The following is a 20,079-nucleotide window of genomic DNA, read 5'->3' as shown; positions in this document are numbered from 1 at the left end:
ACACATGAATGTGTGGGGAATGGAGGGATATGGTCATTGTGTAGACAGAGGGGATTAGTCTGTCAGACACACACATGATTGTGTGGGGAATGGAGGGATATGGACTTTGTGCAGACAGAGGGGATTAGTGTGTCAGACACACACATGAATGTGTGGGGAATGGAGGGATATGGACATTGTGTAGACAGAGGGGATTAGTGTGTCAGACACACACATGAATGTGTGGGGAATGGAGGGATATGGACATTGTGTAGACAGAGGGGATTAGTGTGTCAGACACACACATGAATGTGTGGGGAATGGAGGGATATGGACATTGTGTAGACAGAGGGGATTAGTGTGTCAGACACACACATGAATGTGTGGGGTATGGAGGGATATGGACTTTGTGTAGACAGAGGGGATTAGTGTGTCAGACACACACATGAATGTGTGGGGAATGGAGGGATATGGACATTGTGTAGACAGAGGGGATTAGTGTGTCAGACACATGAATGTGTGGGGAATGGAGGGATACGGACATTGTGTAGACAGAGGGGATTAGTGTGTCAGACAGATGAATGTGTGGGGAATGGAGGGATATGGTCATTGTGTAGACAGAGGGGATTAGTGTGTCAGACACACACATGAATGTGTGGGAATGGAGGGATATGGACATTGTGTAGACAGAGGGGATTAGTGTGTCAGACACACACATGAATGTGTGGGGAATGGAGGGATATGGTCATTGTGTAGACAGAGGGGATTAGTGTGTCAGACACACACATGAATGTGTGGGGAATGGAGGGATATGGACATTGTGTAGACAGAGGGGATTAGTGTGTCAGACACACACATGAATGTGTGGGGAATGGAGGGATATGGACATTGTGTAGACAGAGGTGATTAGTGCGTCTGACACACACATGAATGTGTGGGGAATGGAGGGATATGGACTTTGGGTAGACAGAGGGGATTAGTGTGTCAGACACACACATGAATGTGTGGGGAATGGAGGGATATGTACTTTGTGTAGACAGAGGGGATTAGTGTGTCAGACACACAGATGAATGTGTGGGGAATGGAAGGATATGGTCATTGTTTTGAAAGAGGGGTTTAGTCTGTCAGACACACACATGATTGTGTGGAAATGGAGGGATATGGACTTTGGGTAGACAGAGGGGATTAGTGTGTCAGACACACACATGAATGTGTGGGAATGGAGGGATATGGACATTGTGTAGACAGAGGTGATTAGTGTGTCAGACACACACATGAATGTGTGGGGAATGGAGGGATATGGTCATTGTGTAGACAGAGGGGATTAGTGTGTCAGACACACACATGAATGTGTGGGGAATGGAGGGATATGGACATTGTGTAGACAGAGGGGATTAGTGTGTCAGACACACACATGAATGTGTGGGGAATGGAGGGATATGGACATTGTGTAGACAGAGGGGATTAGTGTGTCTGACAAACTCATGAATGTGTTGGGAATGGAGGGATATTGACATTGTGTAGACAGAGCGGATTAGTGTCTCAGACACACACATGAATGTGTGGGGAATGGAGGTATATGGACATTGTGTAGACAGAGGGGATTAGTGTGTCAGACACACACATGAATGTGTGGGGAATGGAGGGATATGGACATTGTGTAGACAGAGGGGATTAGTGTGTCAGACACACACATGAATGTGTGGGAATGGAGGGATATGGACATTGTGTAGACAGAGGAGATTAGCGTGTCAGACACATGAATGTGTGTGGAATGGAGGGATACGGACAATGTGTAGACAGAGGGGATTAGTGTGTCAGACACATAAATGTGTGGGGAATGGAGGGATATGGTCATTGTGTAGACAGAGGGGATTAGTGTGTCAGACACACACATGAATGTGTGGGGAATGGAGGGATATGGACATTGTGTAGACAGAGGGGATTAGTGTGTCAGACACACACATGAATGTGTGGGAATGGAGGGATATGGACATTGTGTAGACAGAGGTGATTAGTGCGTCTGACACACACATGAATGTGTGGGGAATGGAGGGATATGGACTTTGGGTAGACAGAGGGGATTAGTGTGTCAGACACACACATGAATGTGTGAGGAATGGAGGGATATGTAAATTGTGTAGACAGTGGGGATTAGTGTGTCAGACACACAGATGAATGTGTGGGGAATGGAGGGATATGGTCATTGTTTTGAAAGAGGGGTTTAGTCTGTCAGACACACACATGATTGTGTGGAAATGGAGGGATATGGACTTTGGGTAGACAGAGGGTGTTAGTGTGTCAGACACATGAATGTGTTGGGAATGGAGGGATATGGACATTGTGTAGACAGAGGGGATTAGTGTGTCTGACACACACATGAATGTGTGGGAATGGAGGGATATGGATATTGCGTAGACAGAGGGGATGTGTATGATGGGCACACACATGAATGTGTGGGGAATGGAGGGATATGGACATTGTGTAGACAGAGGGGATTAGTGTGTCTGACATGCACAAGAATGTGTGGGGAATGGAGGGATATGGTACTTGTATAGACAGAGGGGATTAGTGTGTCAGACACACACATGAATGTGTGGGGAATGGAAGGATATTGTCATTGTTTTGACAGAGTGCATTAGTCTGTCAGACATACACATGATTGTGTGGGAATGGAGGGATATGGACTTTGGATAGACAGAGGGTATTAGTGTGTCAGACACATGAATGTGTGGGGAATGGAGGGATATGGACATTGTGTAGACAAAGGGGATTAGTGTGTTAGACACACATGAATGTGTGGGGAATGGAAGGATATGGACATTGTGTAGACAGAGAGGTTTAGTGTGTCAGACACACACATGAATGTGTGGGGAATGGAGGGATATGGACATTGTGCAGACAGAGGGGATTAGTGTGTCTGACACACTCATGAATGTGTTTCGAATGGAGAGATATGGTGATTGTGTAGACAGAGGGGATTAGTCTGTCAGACACAAACATCATTGTGTGGTAATGGAGGGATATGGACATTGTGTAGATAGAGGGAATTAGTGTGTCAGACACACACATGAATATTTCGGGTATACAGGGTTATGGACTTTGTGTATACAGAGGAGATTAGTGTGTCAGACACATGAATGTGTGTGGAATGGAGGGATACGGACAATGTGTAGACAGAGGGGATTAGTGTGTCAGACAGATGAATGTGTGGGGAATGGAGGGATATGGTCATTGTGTAGACAGAGGGGATTAGTGTGTCAGACACATGAATGTGTGGGGAATGGAGGGATATGGACTTTGGGTAGACAGAGGGGATTAGTGTGCCAGACACACACATGAATGTGTGGGGAATGGAGGATTACGGACATTGTGTAGACAGAGGGGATTAGTGTGTCAGACACATGAATGTGTGGGGAAATGGAGGTATATGGACATTGTGTAGACAGAGGGGATTAGTTTGTCAGACGCATGAATCTATGAGGAATGGGGGGATATGGACATTGTGTAGACAGAGGGGATTAGTGTGTCAGACACACACATGAATGTGTGGGGAATGGAGGGATATGGTCATTGTTTAGACAGAGGGGATTAGTCTGTCAGACACACACATGATTGTGTTGTGATGGAGGGATATGGACATTGTGTAGACAGAGGGGATTAGTGTGTCAGACACACACATGAATGTGTGCGGAATGGAGGGATATGGACATTGTGTAGACAGGTGGGATTAGTGTGTCTGACACACACAGATGAATGTGTGCGGAATGGAGGGATATGGACATTGTGTAGACAGAGGAGATTAGCGTGTCAGACACATGAATGTGAGTGGAATGGAGGGATACGGACAATGTGTAGACAGAGGGGATTAGTGTGTCAGACAGATGAATGTGTGGAGAATGGAGGGATATGGTCATTGTGTAGACAGAGGGGATTTGTGTGTCAGACAGATGAATGTGTGGGGAATGGAAGGATATGGACATTGTGTAGACAGAGAGGTTTAGTGTGTCAGACACACACATGAATGTGTCGGGAATGGAGGGTTATGGACATTGTGTAGACAGAGGGGATTAGTGTGTCAGGCACACACATGACTGTGTGGGAATGGAGTGCTATGGACATTGTGTGGACAGAGGGGATTAGTGTGTCAGACACACTTAAGAATGTGTGGGAATGGAGGGATATGGACATTGTGTAGACAGAGGAGATTAGCATGTCAGACACATGAATGTGTGTGGAATGGAGGGATACGGACAATGTGCAGACAGAGGGGATTAGTGTGTCAGACAGATAAATGTGTGGGGAATGGAGGGATATGGTCATTGTGTAGACAGAGGGGATTAGTGTGTCAGACACATGAATGTGTGGGGTATGGAGGAATATGGACATTGTGTAGACAGAGGGGATTAGTGTGTCAGACACACACTTGAATGTGTGGGAATGGAGGGATATGGACATTGTGTAGACAGAGGTGATTATTGCGTCTGACACACACATGAATGTGTGGGGAATGGAGGGATATGGACTTTGGGTAGACAGAGGGGATTAGTGTGTCTGAGACACACATGAATGTGTGGGGAATGGAGGGATATGGTCATTCTGTAGACAGAGGGGATTAGTGTGTCAGACGCACACAGGAATGTGTGGGAATGGAGGGATATGGACAATGTGTAGACAGAGGGGATTAGTGTGTCTGACACACTCATGAATGTTTCGGGTATAGAGGGTTATGGACTTTGTGTATACAGAGGAGATTAGTGTGTCAGACACATGAATGTGTGTGGAATGGAGGGATATGGACTTTGGGTAGACAGAGGGGATTAGTGTGTCAAACACACACATGAATGTGTGAGGAATGGAGGGATATCGACATTGTGTAGACAAAGGAGATTAGTGTGTCAGACACACCCATGAATGTGTGGGAATGGAGGGATATGGACATTGTGTAGACAGAGGTGATTAGTGCGTCTGACACACACATGAATGTGTGGGGAATGGAGGGATATGGACTTTGGGTAGACAGAGGGGATTAGTGTGTCAAACACACACATGAATGTGTGAGGAATGGAGGGATATCGACATTGTGTAGACAAAGGAGATTAGTGTGTTAGACACACATGAATGTGTGGGGAATGGAGGGATATGGACATTGTGTAGACAGAGGAGATTAGCATGTCAGACACATGAATGTGAGTGGAATTGAGGGATACGGACAATGTGTAGACAGAGGGGATTAGTGTGTCAGACAGATGAATGTGTGGGGAATGGAGGGATATGGTCATTGTGTAGACAGAGGGGATTAGTGTGTCAGACACATGAATGTGTGGGGAATGGAGGGATATGTACATTGTGTAGACAGAGGGGATTAGTGTGTCAGACACACACATGAATGTGTGGGAATGGAGGGATATGGACATTGTGTAGACAGAGGTGATTAGTGCGTCTGACACACACATGAATGTGTAGGGAATGGAGGGATATGGTCATTGTGTAGACAGAGGGGATTAGTGTGTCAGACACATGAATGTGTGGGGAATGGAGGGATATGGACATTGTGTAGACAGAGGGGATTAGTGTGTCAGACACACATGAATGTGTGGGGAATGGAGGGATATGTAAATTGTGTAGACAGTGGGGATTAGTGTGTCAGACACAAAGATGAATGTGTGGGGAATGGAGGGATATTGTCATTGTTTTCAAAGAGGGGTTTAGTCTGTCAGACACACACATGATTGTGTGGAAATGTTGGGATATGGACTTTGGGTAGACAGAGGGTGTTAGTGTGTCAGACACATGAATGTGTTGGGAATGGAGGGATATGGACATTGTGTAGACAGAGGGGATTAGTGTGTCTGACACACACATGAATGTGTGGGGAATGGAGGGATATGGTCATTTTGTAGACAGAGGGGATTAGTGTGTCAGACACACACATGAATGTGTGGGAATGGAGGGATATGGATATTGCGTAGACAGAGGGGATGTGTATGATAGAGACACACATGAATGTGTGGGGAATGGAGGGATATGGACGTTGTGTAGACAGAGTGGATTAGTGTGCCTGACACGCACATGAATGTGTGGGGAATGGAGGGATATGGTCATTGTGTAGACAGAGGTGATTAGTGTGTCAGACACACACATGAATGTGTGAGGAATGGAGGGATATCGACATTGTGTAGACAAAGGAGATTAGTGTGTTAGACACACATGAATGTGTGGGGAATGGAGGGATATGGTCATTGTTTAGACAGAGGGGATTAGTCTGTCAGACACACACATGATTGTGTGGGAATGGAGGGATATGGACTTTGGGTAGACAGAGGGTATTAGTGTGTCAGACACATGAATGTGTGGGGAATGTGGGGATATGGACATTGTGTAGACAGAGGGTATTAGTGTGTCAGACACACATGAATGTGTGGGGAATGGAAGGATATGGACATTGTGTAGACAGAGAGGTATAGTGTGTCAGCCACACACATGAATGTGTGGGGAATGGCGGGATATGGACATTGTGTAGACAGAGGGGATTAGTGTGTCTGAGACACACATGAATGTGTGGGGAATGGAGGGATATTGTCATTGTGTAGACAGAGGGGATTAGTGTGTCAGACGCATACATGAATGTGTGGGGAATGGAGGGATATGGACATTGTGTGGACAGAGGGGATTAGTGTATCAGACACACTTAAGAATGTGTGGGAATGGAGGGATATGGACATTGTGTAGACAGAGGAGATTAGCATGTCAGACACATGAATGTGTGTGGAATGGAGGGATACGGACAATGTGCAGACAGAGGGGATTAGTGTGTCAGACGCACACATGAATGTGTGGGAATGGAGGGATATGGACAATGTGTAGACAGAGGGAATTAGTGTGTCAGACACACACATGAATGTTTCAGGTATAGAGGGATATGGACTTTGTGTATACAGAGGGGATCAATGTGTCAGACATATGAATGTGTGAGGAATGGAGGGATGTCGACATTGTGTAGACAGAGGGAATTAGTGTGTCAGACACATGAATGTGTGTGGAATGGAGGGATACGGACAATGTGTAGACAGAGGGGATTAGTGTGTCAGACAGATAAATGTGTGGGGAATGGAGGGATATGGTCATTGTGTAGACAGAGGGGATTAGTGTGTCAGACACATGAATGTGTGGGGAATGGAGGGATATGGACATTGTGTAGACAGAGGTGATTAGTGTGTCAGACACACACATGAATGTGTGGGGAATGGAGGGATATGGTCATTGTGTAGACAGAGGGGATTAGTGTGTCAGACACACACATGAATGTGTGGGGAATGGAGGGATATGGACATTGTGTAGACAGAGGGGATTAGTGTGTCAGACACACACTTGAATGTGTGGGAATGGAGGGATATGGACATTGTGTAGACAGAGGTGATTAGTGCGTCTGACACACACATGAATGTGTGGGGAATGGAGGGATATGGACTTTGGGTAGACAGAGGGGATTAGTGAGTCAGACACACACATGAATGTGCGAGGAATGGAGGGATATGTAAATTGTGTAGACAGTGGGGATTAGAGTGTCAGACACACAGATGAATGTGTGGGGAATGGGGGGATATGGTCATTGTTTTGAAAGAGGGGTTTAGTCTGTCAGACACACACATGATTGTGTGGAAATGGAGGGATATGGACTTTGGGTAGACAGAGGGGATTTGTGTGTCAGACACACACATGAATGCATGAGAATGGAGGAATATGTACATTATGTAGACAGAGGTGATGAGTGTGTCAGACACACACATGAATGTGTGGGGAATGGAGGGATATGGTCATTGTGTAGACAGAGGGGCTTAATGTGTCAGATACACACATGAATGTGTGGGAATGGAGGGATATGGTTATTGCGTAGACAGAGGAGATGTGTATGATAGATACACACATGAATGTGTGGGGAATGGAGGGATACGGACATTGTGTAGACAGAGGTGATTAGTGCGTCTGACACACACATGAATGTGTGGGGAATGGAGGGATATGGTCATTTTGTAGACAGAGGGGATTAGTGTGTCTGACACGCACATGACTGTGTGGGGAATGGAGGGATATGGTACTTGTATAGACAGAGGGGATTAGTGTGTCAGACACACACATGAATGTGTGGGGAATGGAGGGATATGGACATTGTGTAGACAGAGGGGATTAGTGTGTCAGACACACACATGAATGTGTGGGAATGGAGGGATATGGACATTGTGTAGACAGAGGTGATGAGTGTGTCAGACACATGAATGTGTGTGGAATGGAGGGATACGGACATTGTGTAGACAGAGGGGATTAGTGTGTCTGACACGCACATGAATGTGTGGGGAATGGAGGGATATGGTCATTGTGTAGACAGAGGGGATTAGTGTGTCAGACACACACATGAATGTGTGGGGAATGGAGGGATATGGACATTGTGTAGACAGAGGGGATTAGTGTGTCAGACACACACATGAATGTGTGGGAATGGAGGGATATGGACATTGTGTAGACAGAGGTGATTAGTGCGTCTGACACACACATGAATGTGTGGGGAATGGAGGGATATTGACTTTGGGTAGACAGAGGGGATTAGTGTGTCAGACACACACATGAATGTGTGAGGAATGGAGGGATATGTAAATTGTGTAGACAGTGGGGATTAGTGTGTCAGACACACAGATGAATGTCTGGGGAATGGAAGGATATGGTCATTGTTTTGAAAGAGGGGTTTAGTCTGTCAGACACACACATGATTGTGTGGAAATGGAGGGATATGGACTTTGGGTAGACAGAGGGTGTTAGTGTGTCAGACACATGAATGTGTTGGGAATGGAGGGATATGGACATGGTGTTGACAGAGGTGATTAGTGCGTCTGACACACACATGAATGTGTGGGGAATGGAGGGATATTGACATTGTGTAGACAGAGGGGATTAGTGTGTCAGACACACACATGAATGTGTGAGGAATGGAGGGATATGTAAATTGTGTAGACAGTGGGGATTAGTGTGTCAGACACACAGATGAATGTGTGGGGAATGGAGGGATATGGTCATTGTTTTGAAAGAGGGCTTTAGTCTGTCAGACACACACATGATTGTGTGGAAATGGAGGGATATGGACTTTGGGTAGGCAGAGGGTGTTAGTGTGTCAGACACATGAATGTGTTGGGAATGGAGGGATATGGACATTGTGTAGACAGAGGGGATTAGTGTGTCTGACACACACATGAATGTGTGGGAATGGAGGGATATGGATATTGCGTAGACAGAGGGGATGTGTATGATGGGCACACACATGAATGTGTGGGGAATGGAGGGATATGGACATTGTGTAGACAGAGGGGATTAGTGTGTCAGACAGACATGAATGTGTGGGGAATGGAGGGATATGGTCATTGTGTAGACAGAGGGGATTAGTGTGTCAGACACACACATGAATGTGTGGGGAATGGAAGGATATTGTCATTGTTTTGACAGAGTGCATTAGTCTGTCAGACACACACATGATTGTGTGGGAATGGAGGGATATGGACTTTGGATAGACAGAGGGTATTAGTGTGTCAGACACATGAATGTGTGGGGAATGTGGGGATATGGACATTGTGTAGACAAAGGGGATTAGTGTGTTAGACACACATGAATGTGTGGGGAATGGAGGGATATGGACATTGTGTAGACAGAGGGGATTAGTGTGTCAGACACACACATGAATGTGTGGGGAATGGAGGGATATGGACATTGTGTAGACAGAGGGGATTAGTGTGTCTGACACACACATGAATGTGTGGGGAATGGAGGGATATGGTCATTGTGTAGACAGAGGGGATTAGTCTGTCAGACACACACATGAATGTGTGGTGATGGAGGGATATGGACATTGTGTAGACAGAGGGGATTAGTGTGTCAGACACACACATGAATATTTCGGGTATACAGGGTTATGGACTTTGTGTATACAGAGGAGATTAGTGTGTCAGACACATGAATGTGTGTGGAATGGAGGGATACGGACAATGTGTAGACAGAGGGGATTAGTGTGTCAGACAGATGAATGTGTGTGGAATGGAGGAATATGGTCATTGTGCAGACAGAGGGGATTAGTGTGTCAGACACATGAATGTGTGGGGAATGGAGGGATATGGACTTTGGGTAGACAGAGGGGATTAGTGTGTCAGACACACACATGAATGTGTGGGGAATGGAGGGATATGGACATTGTGTAGACAGAGGGGATTAGTGTGTCAGACACACACATGAATGTGTGGGGAATGGAGGGATATGGACATTGTGTAGACAGAGGGGATTAGTGTGTCAGACACACACATGAATGTGTGGGGAATGGAGGGATATGGACATTGTGTAGACAGAGCGGATTCGTGTCTCAGACACAAACATGAATGTGTGGGGAATGGAGGGATATGGACATTGTGTAGACAGAGGGGATTAGTGTGTCAGACACACACATGAATGTGTGTGGAATGGAGGGATATGGACAATGTGTAGACAGAGGGGATTAGTGTGTCAGACAGATGAATGTGTGGGGAATGGAGGGATATGGTCATTGTGTAGACAGAGGGGATTAGTGTGTCAGACACATGAATGTGTGGGGAATGGAGGGATATGTACATTGTGTAGACAGAGGGGATTATTGTGTCAGACACACACATGAATGTCTGGGAATGGAGGGATATGGACATTGTGTAGACAGAGGTGATTAGAGCGTCTGACACACACATGAATGTGTAGGGAATGGAGGGATATGTAAATTGTGTAGGCAGTGGGGATTAGTGTGTCAGACACAAAGATGAATGTGTGGGGAATGGAGGGATATTGTCATTGTTTTCAAAGAGGGGTTTAGTCTGTCAGACACACACATGTTTGTGTGGAAATGTTGGGATATGGACTTTGGGTAGACAGAGGGTGTTAGTGTGTCAGACACATGAATGTGTTGGGAATGGAGGGATATGGACATTGTGTAGACAGAGGAAATTAGCGTGTCAGACACATGAATGTGTCTGGAATGGAGGGATACAGACAATGTGCAGACAGAGGGGATTAGTGTGTCAGACAGATGAATGTGTGGGGAATGGAGGGATATGGTCATTGTGTAGACAGAGGGGATTAGTGCATCTGACACACACATGAATGTGTGGGGAATGGAGGGATATGGACTTTGGGTAGACAGAGGGGATTAGTGTGTCAGACACACACATGAATGTGTGAGGAATGGAGGGATATCGACATTGTGTAGACAAAGGAGATTAGTGTGTTAGACACACATGAATGTGTGGGGAATGGAGGGATATGGACATTGTGTAGACAGAGGGGATTTGTGTGTCAGACACACACATGAATTTGTGGGAATGGAGGGATATGGACATTGTGTAGACAGAGGTGATTAGTGCGTCTGACACACACATGAATGTGTGGGGAATGGAGGGATATCGACTTTGGGTAGACAGAGGGGATTAGTGTGCCAGACACACACATGAATGTGTGGGGAATGGAGGGTTACGGACATTGTGTAGCCAGAGGGGATTAGTGTGTCAGACACATGAATGTGTGGGGAAATGGAGGTATATGGACATTGTGTAGACAGAGGGGATTAGTTTGTCAGACGCATGAATCTGTGAGGAATGGGGGGATATGGACATTGTGTAGACAGAGGGGATTCGTGTGTCAGACACAAACATGAATGTGTGGGGAATGGAGGGATATGGTCATTGTTTAGACAGAGGGGATTAGTCTGTCAGACACACACATGATTGTGTTGTGATGGAGGGATATGGACATTGTGTAGACAGAGGGGATTAGTGTGTCAGACACACAGATGAATGTGTGCGGAATGGAGGGATATGGACATTGTGTAGACAGAGGAGATTAGCGTGTCAGACACATGAATGTGAGTGGAATTGAGGGATACGGACAATGTGTAGACAGAGGGGATTAGTGTGTCAGACAAATGAATGTGTGGGGAATCGAGGGATACGGTCATTGTGTAGACAGAGGGTGTTAGTGTGTCAGACACATGAATGTGTTGGGAATGGAGGGATATGGACATTGTGTAGACAGAGGAGATTAGCGTGTCAGACACATGAATGTGTGTGGAATGGAGGGATACGGACAATGTGTAGACAGAGGGGATTAGTGTGTCAGACACACACATGAATGTGTGGGGAATGGAGGGATATGGTCATTGTGTAGACAGAGGGGATTAGTGTGTCAGACACACATGAATGTGTGGGGAATGGAGGGATATGTACATTGTGTAGACAGAGGGGATTAGTGTGTCAGACACACACATGAATGTGTGGGAATGGAGGGATATGGACATTGTGTAGACAGAGGTGATTAGTGCGTCTGACACACACATGAATGTGTAGGGAATGGAGGGATATGTAAATTGTGTAGACAGTGGGGATTAGTGTGTCAGACACAAAGATGAATGTGTGGGGAATGGAGGGATATGGACATTGTGTAGACAGAGGGGATTAGTGTGTCAGACACACACATGAATGTGTGGGGAATGGAGGGATATGGACATTGTGTAGACAGAGGGGATTAGTGTGTCAGACACACACATGAATGTGTGGGAATGGAGGGATATGGACATTGTGTAGACAGAGGTGATTAGTGCGTCAGACACACACATGAATGTGTGGGGAATGGAGGGATATGGACTTTGTGTAGACAGAGGGGATTAGTGTGTCAGACACACACATGAATGTGTGAGGAATGGAGGGATATCGACATTGTGTAGACAAAGGAGATTAGTGTGTTAGACACACATGAATGTGTGGGGAATGGAGGGATATGGACATTGTGTAGACAGAGGAGATTAGCGTGTCAGACACATGAATGTGTGTGGAATGGAGGGATACGGACAATGTGTAGACAGAGGGGATTAGTGTGTCAGACAGATGAATGTGTGGGGAATGGAGGGATATGGTCATTGTGTAGACAGAGGGGATTAGTGTGTCAGACACATGAATGTGTGGGGAATGGAGGGATATGGACATTGTGTAGACAGAGGGGATTAGTGTGTCAGACACACACATGAATGTGTGGGAATGGAGGGATATGGACATTGTGTAGACAGAGGTGATTAGTGCGTCTGACACACACATGAATGTGTGGGGAATGGAGGGATATGTAAATTGTGTAGACAGTGGGGATTAGTGTGTCAGACACAAAGATGAATGTGTGGGGAATGGAGGGATATTGTCATTGTTTTCAAAGAGGGGTTTAGTCTGTCAGACACACACATGATTGTGTGGAAATGGAGGGATATGGTCTTTGGGTAGACAGAGGGTGTTAGTGTGTCAGACACATGAATGTGTTGGGAATGGAGGGATATGGTCATTGTGTAGACAGAGGGGATTAGTGTGTCAGACACATGAATGTGTGGGGAATGGAGGGATATGGACATTGTGTAGACAGAGGGGATTAGTGTGTCAGACACACACATGAATGTGTGGGGAATGGAGGGATATGGACATTGTGTAGACAGAGGGGATTAGTGTGTCAGACACACACATGAATGTGTGGGGAATGGAGGGATATGGACATTGTGTAGACAGAGGGGATTAGTGTGTCTGACACACACATGAATGTGTGGGGAATGGAGGGATATGGTCATTGTGTAGACAGAGGGGATTAGTGTGTCAGACACACACATGAATGTGTGAGGAATGGAGGGATATCGACATTGTGTAGACAAAGGAGATTAGTGTGTTAGACACACATGAATGTGTGGGGAATGGAGGGATATGGTACTTGTATAGACAGAGGGGATTAGTGTGTCAGACACACACATGAATGTGTGGGGAATGGAAGGATATGGTCATTGTTTTGACAGAGTGCATTAGTCTGTCAGACACACACATGATTGTGTGGGAATGGAGGGATATGGACTTTGGATAGACAGAGGGTATTAGTGTGTCAGACACATGAATGTGTGGGGAATGGAGGGATATGGACATTGTGTAGACAAAGGGGATTAGTGTGTTAGACAAACATGAATGTGTGGGGAATGGAAGGATATGGTCATTGTGTAGACAGAGGGGATTAGTGTGTCTGACACACACATGAATGTGTGGGGAATGGAGGGATATGGACATTGTGTAGACAGAGGGGATTAGTGTGTCAGACACACACATGAATGTGTCGGGAATGGAGGGTTATGGACATTGTGTAGACAGAGGGGATTAGTGTGTCAGGCACACACATGACTGTGTGGGAATGGAGTGCTATGGACATTGTGTAGACAGAGGAGATTAGTGCGTCAGACACATGAATGTGTGTGGAATGGAGGGATATGGACATTGTGTAGACAGAGGGGATTAGTGTGTCAGACACATGAATGTGTGGGGAATGGAGGGATACGGACATTGTGTAGACAGAGGGGATTAGTGTGTCACACACATGAAGGTGTGGGGAATGGAGGGATATGGACATTGTGTAGACAGAGGGGATTAGTGTGTCAGACACACACATGAATGTGTGGGAATGGAGGGATATGGACATTGTGTAGACAGAGGTGATTAGTGCGTCTGACACACACATGAATGTGTGGGGAATGGAGGGATATGGACATTGTGTAGACAGAGGGGATTAGTGTGTCAGACACACACATGAATGTGTGGGGAATGGAGGGATATGGACATTGTGTAGACAGAGGGGATTAGTGTGTCTGACACACACATGAATGTGTGGGGAATGGAGGGATATGGTCATTGTGTAGACAGAGGGGATTAGTGTGTCAGACACACACATGAATGTGTGGGAATGGAGGGATATGGACATTGTGTAGACAGAGGTGATTAGTGCATCAGACACACTCATGAATGTGTGGGGAATGGAGGGATATGGACTTTGGGTAGACAGAGGGGATTAGTGTGTCAGACACACACATGAATGTGTGAGGAATGGAGGGATATCGACATTGTGTAGACAAAGGAGATTAGTGTGTCAGACACACATGAATGTGTGGGGAATGGAGGGATATGGACATTGTGTAGACAGAGGAGATTCGCGTGTCAGACACATGAATGTGTGTGGAATGGAGGGATACGGACAATGTGTAGACAGAGGGGATTAGTGTGTCAGACAGATGAATGTGTGGGGAATGGAGGGATATGGTCATTGTGTAGACAGAGGGGATTAGTGTGTCAGACACATGAATGTGTGGGGAATGGAGGGATATGGACATTGTGTAGACAGAGGGGATTAGTGTGTCAGACACACACATGAATGTGTGGGAATGGAGGGATATGGACATTGTGTAGACAGAGGTGATTAGTGCGTCTGACACACACATGAATGTGTAGGGAATGGAGGGATATGTAAATTGTGTAGACAGTGGGGATTAGTGTGTCAGACACAAAGATGAATGTGTGGGGAATGGAGGGATATTGTCATTGTTTTCAAAGAGGGGTTTAGTCTGTCAGACACACACATGATTGTGTGGAAATGTTGGGATATGGACTTTGGGTAGACAGAGGGTGTTAGTGTGTCAGACACATGAATGTGTTGGGAATGGAGGGATATGGACATTGTGTAGACAGAGGGGATTAGTGTGTCAGACACACACATGAATGTGTGGGGAATGGAGGGATATGGTCATTGTGTAGACAGAGGGGATTAGTGTGTCAGATACACACATGAATGTGTGGGGAATGGAGGGATATGGACATTGTGTAGACAGAGGGGATTAGTGTGTCAGACACACACATGAATGTGTGGGGAATGGAGGGATATGGACATTGTGTAGACAGAGGGGATTAGTGTGTCTGACACACACATGAATGTGTGGGGAATGGAGGGATATGCTCATTGTGTAGACAGAGGGGATTAGTGTGTCAGACACACACATGAATGTGTGAGGAATGGAGGGATATGAACATTGTGTAGACAAAGGGGATTAATGTGTTAGACAAACATGAATGTGTGGGGAATGGAGGGATATGGACATTGTGTAGACAGAGGGGATTAGTGTGTCTGACACACACATGAATGTGTGGGGAATGGAGGGATATGGTCATTGTTTTGACAGAACGCATTAGTCTGTCAGACACACACATGACGGTGTGGGAATGGAGGGATATGGACTTTGGGTAGACAGAGGGTATTAGTGTGTCAGACACATGAATGTGTGGGAAATGGAGGGATACAGACATTGTGTAGACAGAGGGGATTAGTGTGCCACACACATGAAGGAGTGGGGAATGGAGGGATATGGACATTGTGTAGACAGAGGGGATTAGTGTGTCAGACACACACATGAATGTGTGGGGAATGGAGGGATATGGACATTGTGTAGACAGAGGGGATTAGTGTGTCAGACACACACATGAATGTGTGGGGAATGGAGGGATATGGTCATTGTGTAGACAGAGGGGATTAGTGTGTCAGACAGACACATGAATGTGTGGGAATGGAGGGATATGGACATTGTGTAGACAGAGGGGATTAGTGTGTCAGACAAACACATGAATGTGTGGGGAATGGAGGGATATTGACATTGTGTAGACAGAGCGGATTAGTGTGTCAGACACACATGAATGTGTGGGGAATGGAGGGATATGGACATTGTGTAGACAGAGGGGATTAGTGTGTCAGACACATGAATGTGTGGGGAATGGAGGGATATGGACATTGTGTAGACAGAGGGGATTAGTGTGTCAGACACACACATGAATGTGTGGGGAATGGAGGGATATGGACATTGTGTAGACAGAGGGGATTAGTGTGTCAGACACACCCATGAATGTGTGGGAATGGAGGGATATGGACATTGTGTAGACAGAGGTGATTAGTGCGTCTGACACACACATGAATGTGTGGGGAATGGAGGGATATGGACTTTGGGTAGACAGAGGGGATTAGTGTGTCAGACACACACATGAATGTGTGAGGAATGGAGGGATATCGACATTGTGTAGACAGAGGAGATTAGTGTGTTAGACACACATGAATGTGTGGGGAATGGAGGGATATGGACATTGTGTAGACAGAGGAGATTAGCGTGTCAGACACATGAATGTGAGTGGAATTGAGGGATACGGACAATGTGTAGACAGAGGGGATTAGTGTGTCAGACAGATGAATGTGTGGGGAATGGAGGGATATGGTCATTGTGTAGACAGAGGGGATTAGTGTGTCAGACACATGAATGTGTGGGGAATGGACGGATATGTACATTGTGTAGACAGAGGGGATTAGTGTGTCAGACACACACATGAATGTGTGGGAATGGAGGGATATGGACATTGTGTAGACAGAGGTGATTAGTGCGTCTGACACACACATGAATGTGTAGGGAATGGAGGGATATGTAAATTGTGTAGACAGTGGGGATTAGTGTGTCAGACACAAAGATGAATGTGTGGGGAATGGAGGGATATTGTCATTGTTTTCAAAGAGGGGTTTAGTCTGTCAGACACACACATGATTGTGTGGAAATGTTGGGATATGGACTTTGGGTAGACAGAGGGTGTTAGTGTGTCAGACACATGAATGTGTTGGGAATGGAGGGATATGGACATTGTGTAGACAGAGGAGATTAGCGTGTCAGACACATGAATGTGTGTGGAATGGAGGGATACGGACAATGTGTAGACAGAGGGGATTAGTGTGTCAGACAGATGAATGTGTGGGGAATGGAGGGATATGGTCATTGTGTAGACAGAGGGGATTAGTGTGTCAGACACATGAATGTGTGGGGAATGGAGGGATATGGACATTGTGTAGACAGAGGTGATTAGTGCGTCTGACACACACATGAATGTGTAGGGAATGGAGGGATATGTAAATTGTGTAGACAGTGGGGATTAGTGTGTCAGACACAAAGATGAATGTGTGGGGAATGGAGGGATATTGTCATTGTTTTCAAAGAGGGGTTTAGTCTGTCAGACACACACATGATTGTGTGGAAATGTTGGGATATGGACTTTGGGTAGACAGAGGGTGTTAGTGTGTCAGACACATGAATGTGTTGGGAATGGAGGGATATGGACATTGTGTAGACAGAGGGGATTAGTGTGTCTGACACACACATGAATGTGTGGGGAATGGAGGGATATGGTCATTGTGTAGACAGAGGGGATTAGTGTGTCAGATACACACATGAATGTGTGGGAATGGAGGGATATGGATATTGCGTAGACAGAGGGGATGTGTATGATAGAGACACACATGAATGTGTGGGGAATGGAGGGATATGGACGTTGTGTAGACAGAGTGGATTAGTGTGCCTGACACGCACATGAATGTGTGGGGAATGGAGGGATATGGTCATTGTGTAGACAGAGGTGATTAGTGTGTCAGACACACACATGAATGTGTGGGGAATGGAGGGATATGGACATTGTGTAGACAAAGGAGATTAGTGTGTTAGACACACATGACTGTGTGGGGAATGGAGGGATATGGTACTTGTATAGACAGAGGGGATTAGTGTGTCAGACACACACATGATTGTGTGGGAATGGAGGGATATGGACTTTGGATAGACAGAGGGTATTAGTGTGTCAGACACATGAATGTGTGGGGAATGGAGGGATATGGACATTGTGTAGACAGAGGGGATTAGTGTGTCAGACACACATGAATGTGTGGGGAATGGAGGGATATGGACATTGTGTAGACAGAGGGGATTAGTGTGTCAGACACACACATGAATGTGTGGGGAATGGAGGGATATGGACATTGTGTAGACAGAGGGGATTAGTGTGTCTGAGACACACATGAATGTGTGGGGAATGGAGGGATATGGACATTGTGTAGACAGAGAGGATTAGTGTGTCAGACACACACATGAATGTGTGGGGAATGGAGGGATATGGACATTGTGTAGACAGAGGGGATTAGTGTGTCTGAGACACACATGAATGTGTGGGGAATGGAGGGATATGGTCATTGTGTAGACAGAGGGGATTAGTGTGTCAGACACACACATGAATGTGTGGGAATGGAGGGATATGGACATTGTGTAGACAGAGGGGATTAGTGTGTCAGACACACACATGAATGTGTGGGAATGGAGGGATATGGACATTGTGTAGACAGAGGGGATTAGTGTGTCAGACACACACATGAATGTGTGTGGAATGGAGGGATATGGACATTGTGTAGACAGAGGGGATTAGTGTGTCAGACACACACATGAATGTGTGGGGAATGGAGGGATATGGACATTGTGTAGACAGAGGGGATTAGTGTGTCAGACACATGAATGTGTGGGGAATGGAGGGATATGGACATTGTGTAGACAGAGGTGATTAGTGCGTCTGACACACACATGAATGTGTGGGGAATGGAGGGATATGGACTTTGGGTAGACAGAGGGGATTAGTGTGTCAGACACACACATGAATGTGTGAGGAATGGAGGGATATGTAAATTGTGTAGACAGTGGGGATTAGTGTGTCAGACACACAGATGAATGTGTGGGGAATGGAGGGATATGGTCATTGTTTTGAAAGAGGGGTTTAGTCTGTCAGACACACACATGATTGTGTGGAAATGGAGGGATATGGACTTTGGGTAGACAGAGGGTGTTAGTGTGTCAGACACATGAATGTGTTGGGAATGGAGGGATATGGACATTGTGTAGACAGAGGGGATTAGTGTGTCTGACACACACATGAATGTGTGGGGAATGGAGGGATATGGACATTGTGTAGACAGAGGGGATTAGTGTGTCAGACACACACATGAATGTGTGGGGAATGGAGGGATATGGACATTGTGTAGACAGAGGGGATTAGTGTGTTAGACACACACATGAATGTGTGGGGAATGGAGGGATATGGTACTTGTATAGACAGAGGGGATTAGTGTGTCAGACACACACATGAATGTGTGGGGAATGGAAGGATATGGTCATTGTTTTGACAGAGTGCATTAGTCTGTCAGACACACACATGATTGTGTGGGAATGGAGGGATATGGACTTTGGATAGACAGAGGGTATTAGTGTGTCAGACACACATGAATGTGTGGGGAATGGAAGGATATGGACATTGTGTAGACAGAGAGGTATAGTGTGTCAGACACACACATGAATGTGTGGGGAATGGAGGG

The sequence above is a fragment of the Mobula hypostoma genome (assembly GCF_963921235.1).
Source record: "Mobula hypostoma chromosome 8 unlocalized genomic scaffold, sMobHyp1.1 SUPER_8_unloc_5, whole genome shotgun sequence".
NCBI lineage: Eukaryota > Metazoa > Chordata > Chondrichthyes > Myliobatiformes > Myliobatidae > Mobula > Mobula hypostoma.
The sequence above is the reverse complement of the archived record's forward strand: the minus strand, read 5'-3'. Positions refer to the sequence as shown.